Genomic DNA, 9,010 nt, shown 5'->3' with positions numbered 1-9,010 from the left:
ATGGCCACAGACAACCACCCCCAGCGTTCAGACTTTTGAGTGGCCCTGTGCCTAATTTATTTCGACTTTTAAAATTCATCATCATCATCATCATCATATTAATCATCATCATCATCATATTAATCCGAAGATTCTATTGTTGGCATTGGTTTTCCCGCTATTTTTCTAGTCAGACTTATTTCTACAAAGATATCAGGTACTTTTGTAACAGAGCTGCTGACGCTGAGAGCAGCAGCAACAGTCACATAAAGTTTCCATAGGAAACCCACCCACACACACACACACACACACACACACACACACACACACAAAAAATTCTTTTATATAATAGAATAGAATAGATACTTTGATGGCAAAAGAATATATTCATCATCATCATCATCATCATCATCGTATGAATCCGAAGATTCTATTGTTGGCGTTGGTTTCTCCAATATTTTTTTTAGTCAGAATTATTTCTAGAAAGACATCAGGTACTTATGGGTGGGACCAGGAGAAAGTTGCCGACATCCTAAATGAAAGTGATATATTGTGGAATGAACTGGATTTGAACTTGGAACATCCAGGTTGTCAGTCTGTGTCGTTAACCACTTGACCACTGTCACCTCCCGGTAAGAGGAAGATGTGGCGCCCTCTCCTACTACACCTTGGTAACTATTGAATGGGGAAACCCTCAGGTCGCCATCGACTACAGTCGACCATTTTCATCAAAAACCATTTGATCAATACTAAGGGATCCTTATGTCTGCAACTCTTATACAGAAGTGTGTTTTTTTTCGAATATACGTAACTAGCAGGTAGACCCGACGTTGCCCGGGATTGAATGATGATCAACGAATGTTTAACACTTCAAATATGTTTATTGCCATCGAAATCGGTGAAATCATTCATTTTCAATCGAATGAATTGATTGCCTGTTCTAGTCAGAACCCACCACAGTGCACCGGAAGGAAGATTCACATACCTCCTAGAAGTGACTTACTCCAGAATACTTTGTAATCTACATTGCACTGTAGAGAACTTACTACTAATTTTATAAAATTATTTTTATTTAATGGCTTGAATTTAAGTTTAAAATTCAAAATTTAACTATCATGGTTTAGATTTAAGCTTGCCTTTGCCTTATCAAAGAATCTACAGTTGACTTTATATTGTAGTGATGTTAGGCTGTATAAGGATGTTAACTTTGGTTAAAATCAGACTTCCCTCTTTTTCCAGATTTTTTCGATTATTGATTTTCGATACTTATCAGAAGCATTCCCATACAAAACCTATCTAAGAACACTTCCAGACACATAGAGTACATTTGTAGCAGAGGCTGTAAGTCAGTTTGCCGAAGGTTGATAAGCATGTTGAGGAGAGGGATATTCATCACCGATCTTGTATACACCAGATATACGTGTTTGTATGACTCCCGATAAAAAGGGAGGATAACATTAAGGGAAGTACATTTAAAGGAAAGACATCAAAAGGGAGGACATTAAAGCCGAGTTACAATATGTACAAGGAATATATTTATCAAAACATAAGAGAGTGTATGTGAGTGTGTACATGCGTGTATGCATAATCATGCTTTTTAACTTGTAATGTTTATTGCTGTTTGTTTTGTATCCACACAAGTTCGTCGTTATATACATGAATAGTCTTACTGTAAGACAGACCATACTTTTGTTTTATCTTAAAATGAAAGTATCGTCCGTCGAGGTGAACAGGAAAGTGCATTTGTCTACATCGACGATTCGAGTGAAAGAGAATGAGAGAGATAGAGAACGGAAGTGGATAGAGAAAGCAAAACAGGAAGTAGAGATGCCACATGTCAGACAAATCGGAAACCAAGATGAAGGCAAATAACTGGTACGTATTGAGTAATGTTCATGTGCATGTGTGCGCGACATGCCTATTTGCATATCAGTCTTAGAAGTGTATGTCCATAATGGCCAATGACTCTTTATCTGAAAGTACATCCTTTAAACTCCTCAGCCTAACGCTCTCAGGAAACATGAGTTGGAACAATTACATCGAGAGTATCGTCAGGACCGCTGCAAAGAAGGTAGGTTCTCTCTACTGTGCTAGAAAGATACTAACGCCCGAAAGTATCCTATACCTCTATAAGGTCATGTATGGAGTATTGTTGTCATATTTGGGCTGGTGAATCTACCACTAGTCTCTCGCTCCTAGACAAGGTTCAAAAGAGAGTCGCCAATCTGATAGGTCCTGAACTGTCATCTAAACTTCAGCCCCTGTCCCATCGACGAAATGTTGCATCCCTCTGCCTTTTCTACAAGTGCTTTAATGGTGAATGCTCTGACGAACTGCAAGCACTTGTACCCCCTCGATGTAAATATCCCCCACAAACCCGACAAGCAGCTAAATCCTACCCCTTCGCGGTAGAGATCCCTAGATGTAAGAGAGCCTTCTACTCCAGTAGTTTCTTCCCCAGGACAGCTAGACTTTGGGATTCCCTGCTGGGTCCCTGCTTCCCCAACTGTACTGACATGCAGAAGTTCAAGTGCAACGTGAACCAACATCTTGCTGCCCAACTCCCGACACAGTACCCCTGATGCCTATGTCCCTGATAGTAGCCCCCTACAACAAAGTGGCAATATGCCTTGTTTGGGGTGAAAATGTAAAAAAAAATAAATAAATAAAAATAAAAAATCAGTTTAACCGTTTTGAAGTCCATAGGGAACAAACGCATATGCGCACAGACTCACAAATTTAAGATAAATGAAAGATGAGGAATTAAATTTATATAAAACTTTATTTTATCATCAGAACAATAAGGAAACATTAGGGGTAAAATTAAGAAAAAACATGGCATTTCGAAGCTAAATGCTTCTCATCAGAAGAGGAGAAGGGCCAGATGTTTATAAAATGCAAATACAGAAAAAACTGGCTTAATGCTATTTAGATATGAAATGAGAATGAAGGAATAGGTGAGGGCGCCTCAAGCAATTAGCAATAAATTAACTCCTTCTCAAAGAGACAAGGCAAAGCCTGGGAGGGTGGACTTCCTAGAACTGCGCAGCACTAAACTCCCGCCACAAATTCAACAGGGACACGAACATTACAGGAATGGTCTATTCTTTGTTGAATTTGGGAGGCCCAGGATACCTTAGGAACTTGATATTCATTGCTATGCCAAAAAGAGGCCTAAACGAGCATTACCACAAATTCTTCAATGACAGATTTTGATTGATCCATATTGATGATCGCTTTCTCAATCGGGATCTCTGAATGAATTTCCATATGTAAGGAATGTGCCAACGACACAGCAATTGAAGATGAAATTAAACATGTGCTCAGAAACTGTAATCGTTTCCCTCGATAAAGCGTTTTATTGATTTTTAATTACATTGAATTACATTTTTTGCTATCGTTGTTTTAAAATTACACACACGCATATACAGAGAATATAAAGAAAATAAGAAAAGGACAGTATAAAAATATATACTAATGTATATAGATTTATTTGTTTATTCAATAAGGACTAGCAGGACCCACTAACCGGCGTTGCCCGGTAGAAGCATGACTCCCCCCTCCTCATAAAATATCAAACTATGGTTGTTGTTAGTGGCTAACCCCCAACTTCCTCATGTTAAGAACGGCTTTCAGAATAGGCACTGCCCAACCTCCCCATGTTAAGAATGGCTTTCGGAATAACCACCCCATTTTTTGAGGAGGAGTGTTTGCAAAAATATTTGCCCTAAATTTAACCTTGATAATCGTTGTCAGCATACCCAACCGCAAATAATAAAAAAAAAAGTTGTGGGTGGCAGTGTCAGTCGGAGAGAAGTAAATTTGTTTTTCACATGTGCATAGAAACCTGATGGCCAGTGAAATACAGTGCATAATACAGGTCTTTATATCTTGAAATCTGCCAAATTTGAATGAGATTTTATTAATCAGCATAGTCGAAAACCAGAAAAGTCGTCATTTTAAAGAAAATTGTTGAGGTGGATCTAATGTAAAAATTACCCCCTCCCCCCAAATAAAAAATAAAAAAACAAAGTTAATGACTGTACAGTGTCGATAATAAGTCCGGGGGAAAAATACTCCACAGGAAGTATAATAGGTAAAAAAAAAAAAAAAATAACAAGTAAGTGTTTATGTAGGCAATGGAATTTACTTTAAAACCTACTTGCATAATATATTGGCATGTTAACTTATTTGTAAGCATTTATTGAGTTATAAAAAGAAATTGCGGACACAATAAGTAATAGAATTCAAATCGTCTAGTAAATGGAAAAAAAATGAAAAAAAATAAAGATAAACAAAAAAAACATCCTGTAAGGCTCAATAAGCCACTCCAAAATCGAAAAATAAATAAAAGTACCTGTAAACGTTTTTCTTTTTTAGTGGCATTTAAGTACTTTGTTCATAGGTAAGTATAAGGTTACCAGTATTTAAATTTCTGAATATGAGCGGTTTATATGTTTGTATTTGGTTTAGTTTTTTAGCACGATTGGCTACTGTAGAGAGCGACGCCATATTGTACAATTTCTGGAGCATTTGCTTATGTAATGAAAGTGTGGATTCCGGAATATGTGAATAGTCAGGTCACAGCCAATCAGAATGGGCGGATTTTGAGAAAGGGAAAATTTATTATTTTCAAATCGGGAAATGGAAAGATTTTTTTATGTGTATGTAGCTAATAACCAGTTACGATGGGTGCAATGGAAGTATCATAATAAAATGTAGAATTGGTCCCAGTGTCAACTGGTAGCTGTGGGATGACTAAATATTTATAGAGAAAAATAGGGACTCCTTCCTCTATAGATGTCATGATTGTCATGGTGTTGCTCCTAGGATGCAATGTAGCATTTTATTATAATGACTTAATGTGTCGATAATTGTGTTAAAAAATTACATAAGATAGTGGCTAATAGCCTAGACATAATGAATTAGTATGTGGCATTTGTTATTGCAAATCTACGATATTTTGGTCCAGAGGGGAATTTCTGCAGTCGAAATATTATATAGGAGATGATGCATACATTAGAGGTGTAGGATAAATAAAACTCTTTATACCATGGTATTTCGAAGCCTAATGCTTCTTATCAGAAGAGGAGAGAAGATGCTAGGTAACATATTAGGGATGCGATGTCTGACAATAGCCACATTGGGAGCAAAAAAATTGTGCATGAGAAGAGAATGGAAATATATTGAAACTGTTGGAGGGAAATGAGAGAATTACAGTGATGTATGTGATAATATGTTAACTAGCATCTTCTCTACTCTTTTGATGAAAAGAATTAGGCTGTTTCGAAATACCATGGCTAATTGATGTTTAATCCTTATTAAATAAACAAATAAACCTATATGCATTAGTATATATTTTAATATTGTCGTTTTCTTATTTTATTGATATTCTATATTAGCTCCAAAGCAATTTATTGAGCTTTGCATTATCCTGATAAGGTTCCTCTTAAAGAATCGATCTTATTCTTTTAACTCCCCATATATATATATATATATATATATATATATACCTGCTGGATTGGAAGTTTTTAATTCGACCGTGTTTGGATTTTACCATTCTTGGATTTTTTACCCTTCACCGGACTATCCATTTATGTGAAATCTTTTTATCATTTTTTCTTTTACCTCCTATTCCCCTTACCTCACCCCCCTTTTTTTTTAACCAAGTAAGATCTGTGACTTACTTGTGGTTTTATTAAATACTTTTACATGCAAAATCCGATCCCGCATTTTGCTAATTCCTGCCCTCTGATGAGAAGGAGAGTATTTCTTCGAAACTCCACGGATTAAGGACTTTCCACTTATCTTGTGCTTCCTTTTTAAAAATTAAATATGTTTTTAACTCTTTTTCAAGATGTTTTTTAACATGTTTTATTAATCATTTGTTCTTGAATGCCGACTAAACACTGTCCTCGAGTGTCTAAGGTCTCTCTGTACAGGGGTTTGTCAGAACAATCTGGCATGAGGATATTTTCCATAGAAGTAAACCCTGACCAAATATTCAAAATCATATAGTATTCGCAGCCCAAATAAGATCTCCTCACTATGGCTACCCCACAGCTTTTCCGAGGAATGGTGCACCTTCTCCAAGTGATATTACCTCAAGTAATAGCACGAAGCTGGATACTCCACCAGACCAGATAAATTCTTGTCCTGGAATTCAGTCAGACCAAGAGACCAAAATGAAAGATATACTACAACATTTAAAAATGGTTAATTGGGGAGAGGAAAATTATGTTCTCAATTTCTTTACTAACTCAGTGTTTGAGAGATAAAGAACTTTAATAGAACATTCGAATATCTATGTATCTCATATAGACTTCAAGTGTTAGCCCCAGGTCGTGGGCCCCTTGACTTCTGAGAACTTCGGCTGAAGTAAAATAAAACTATATATATATATATATATATATATATATATATATATATATATATATATATATATATATATACCTATGCAAAGTTTGTGGGAGAGATCTCCAGTGCTCGATTATAAAGAAAATACCAAAATAAGATCGTAATATTTATTCATATTTGTGTCATAAAGATCAGAAAAACTTCAACACCGTCATTTTCAAATTCAGAACAAAGAGAACCAATATTTAGTATAGATATAATCAGGGGCTGAAGAAAGTCTGACATCTGACCAGATATTGTTCCCTTTTGTTTTGGATTTAAAACCGATGGTACTAATGTTTTTCTGATTTTCTGTAACGCAAATATATATATATATATATATATATATATATATATATATATATATATATATTGTTGATGAGAAAGTTCTTGCGGTTTTTAATTTTTAGATAAACATATCTCGGCTCAAACAAAAATTTATTGATCGAAATAGGCACCATCAGAATCAACACACGTTTGCCAATGCAAAACAAGTGTATTTATGCCAGTAACATGCGTTCTGGTGGTGATGAAGTCGCTGAAAGCGTTTTTGATATGACTTAGATTTTTGATACATTTCTAATGCAGAAGTTGGCGAGATGATTGAAAAAGTGGTAATCGGTAGGTGGGAGGTTTGGAGAGTATGGTGGATGAGGCAGAGCTTTGTAGCTCAATGCATTCAACTTCTGCAGAGTCAGTTTAGCAATGTGCCATTGGACATTGTCATAGAGGAGAATTGGGCTTTTTCTGTTGATTAATGCTGGGTGTTGTTGTTGAAGTTTCTGATGCATTTCATCCATTTGCTGATAGTACTTTTCTGTCATAATGGTTTCGCCTGCATTTAAAAAAACTGTAATGGATGAGACCAGTCGCAAACCACCAAACAGTCAGCATGACCTTCTTTTGGTGCAACTCTGGCTTCAGGAAGTGTTGTGATGCTTTGTTGACTTCTAACCACTGAGCTGAGTATTGCCGGTTGTCCTAAATAACCTATTTTTCATTGCAAGTCACAATCCAGTTGAGAAACGGGTCGTTCTTGTTACATAAAAGAAGGGAAGATGACACTTCATAACAGCGTTTCTTTTGGTTGTCGTTCAATTCGTGAGGCACCCATTTATCAAGACTTTTTGTCTTTTAAATCGCTCTCAAGTGGTTGGAAATCGTTTTATACGTTACAGATAATTCTGAAGCAAGTTCTTAGACAGTTGTGCAGGGATTGGCTTCGACTAAGGCTTTTAATTGATCGTCGTCAACATCCGATGGCCAACCACTACACTGATCATCTTCAAGACTTTCGTCGCTGCCACAAAATTTCTTAAAACTACCATTGTGCTGTATGAGAAATTCTACAATTATAAGCAAGCCCCTCATTGGCTGATTAGTGACCCCCCGTCTTTGTTTAGACCAATCAGATTGGTCGAGATTTTAATCGCCGAGTGGGATTTTGAATGCCATTTCTTTTTTTAGTTCCAGATACAGCAGCCATAGAAGAAACATGGAACTCAACTCTGTCTGGATATGAGACATTTGGCGCCTGTAGTCTTTGTCTCCTTGAGACTTTATTTTTAAGGCCTTAATGATTAGGCTAAGTTATTATATATTATCTCCCAGAGACTTTTTAAAGTCGGAATTTTTTACCTGTTTTTAATGACAATTCCTTCAAATTAAAATGCTTTATGAACTTCTCTAATGTTGACTCGAGCCGAAATCCGAATCCATCATCAGAAGATATCATACCAACCCCTTCAAACGGCTGTAATTAATCCAATCTTCGAACAGTGCTGAACCTGAATTCCCGTTCCTGCTGAAGCTAAAAATGCTATTAACTGTACTCAGAGGCAAAATAGGCATTTCCTTTTTAGCAACGAAGAATGAATAAAATTTGTGTCAAATTTTAGAGGTAGATATTTATTTGCTGCCCACATCAGCAACATGTGGCACAAGGCCGGAAAGTGGGAACCCCGCAGGCTCCCCTAAAGAAGGGGCACTCCTGCAATTTTAAAAATTGCCTGAATAACCCCGTCGGCATTCCCCGGTCGGGGCGCCTCAGGCAGCAAGCAATAAACTTGCCCCACCGGAAAGCCCGGTGGCATGGCCTGGGAGGGTGGACCTCCTAGGTATTACCCAGGCGGTGTACCTCAGTCCAACAGGTGCTGGGCCGGTTCCTGGCCCCTCACCTGTTGGGCTGAGTGTCAAGTGACGAATCCTTGACTTGTACTACCCTGTCTCCATGCGGCCGAAGCCGCTAGGAGACATCCCATCACAATGGACTTGTAATGGGGTATCAAATTTTAGAGGTATGCTTTCTGTGATTGCTGTTTTTTTTTTGCCACTGTCTTGGAGCTAAAGCAGGTGAGAAAAAGTTGTCAAAAAAGCAAATAAATTTTATCAAAGGCAAGATAATTTACTGTTCTACCTAACTAAATAATTTTTTTTAGTGTTTTTATTTAATGTAAAATGTTTATGCAGCTCGAAAAACATAGTGTTTACGGATGTACAGGGTGCCCCCCCCCCCAAAAAAAAGAGAACATTCAATTATTTTTCTAAGCATTTTACAGTCAACGGAGAAAAAAAGGCCAAAGACGCTTGTGTTTTGATGTGATGTTTTGAATATAATAAACTAGTTATGACTAAA

Source organism: Euprymna scolopes, chromosome 23, assembly GCF_053919585.1.
Source record: "Euprymna scolopes isolate OS-2025 chromosome 23, ASM5391958v1, whole genome shotgun sequence".
In the NCBI taxonomy this organism is placed as follows: Eukaryota; Metazoa; Mollusca; class Cephalopoda; order Sepiida; family Sepiolidae; genus Euprymna; species Euprymna scolopes.
Note: the sequence above shows the minus strand (reverse complement) of the source record.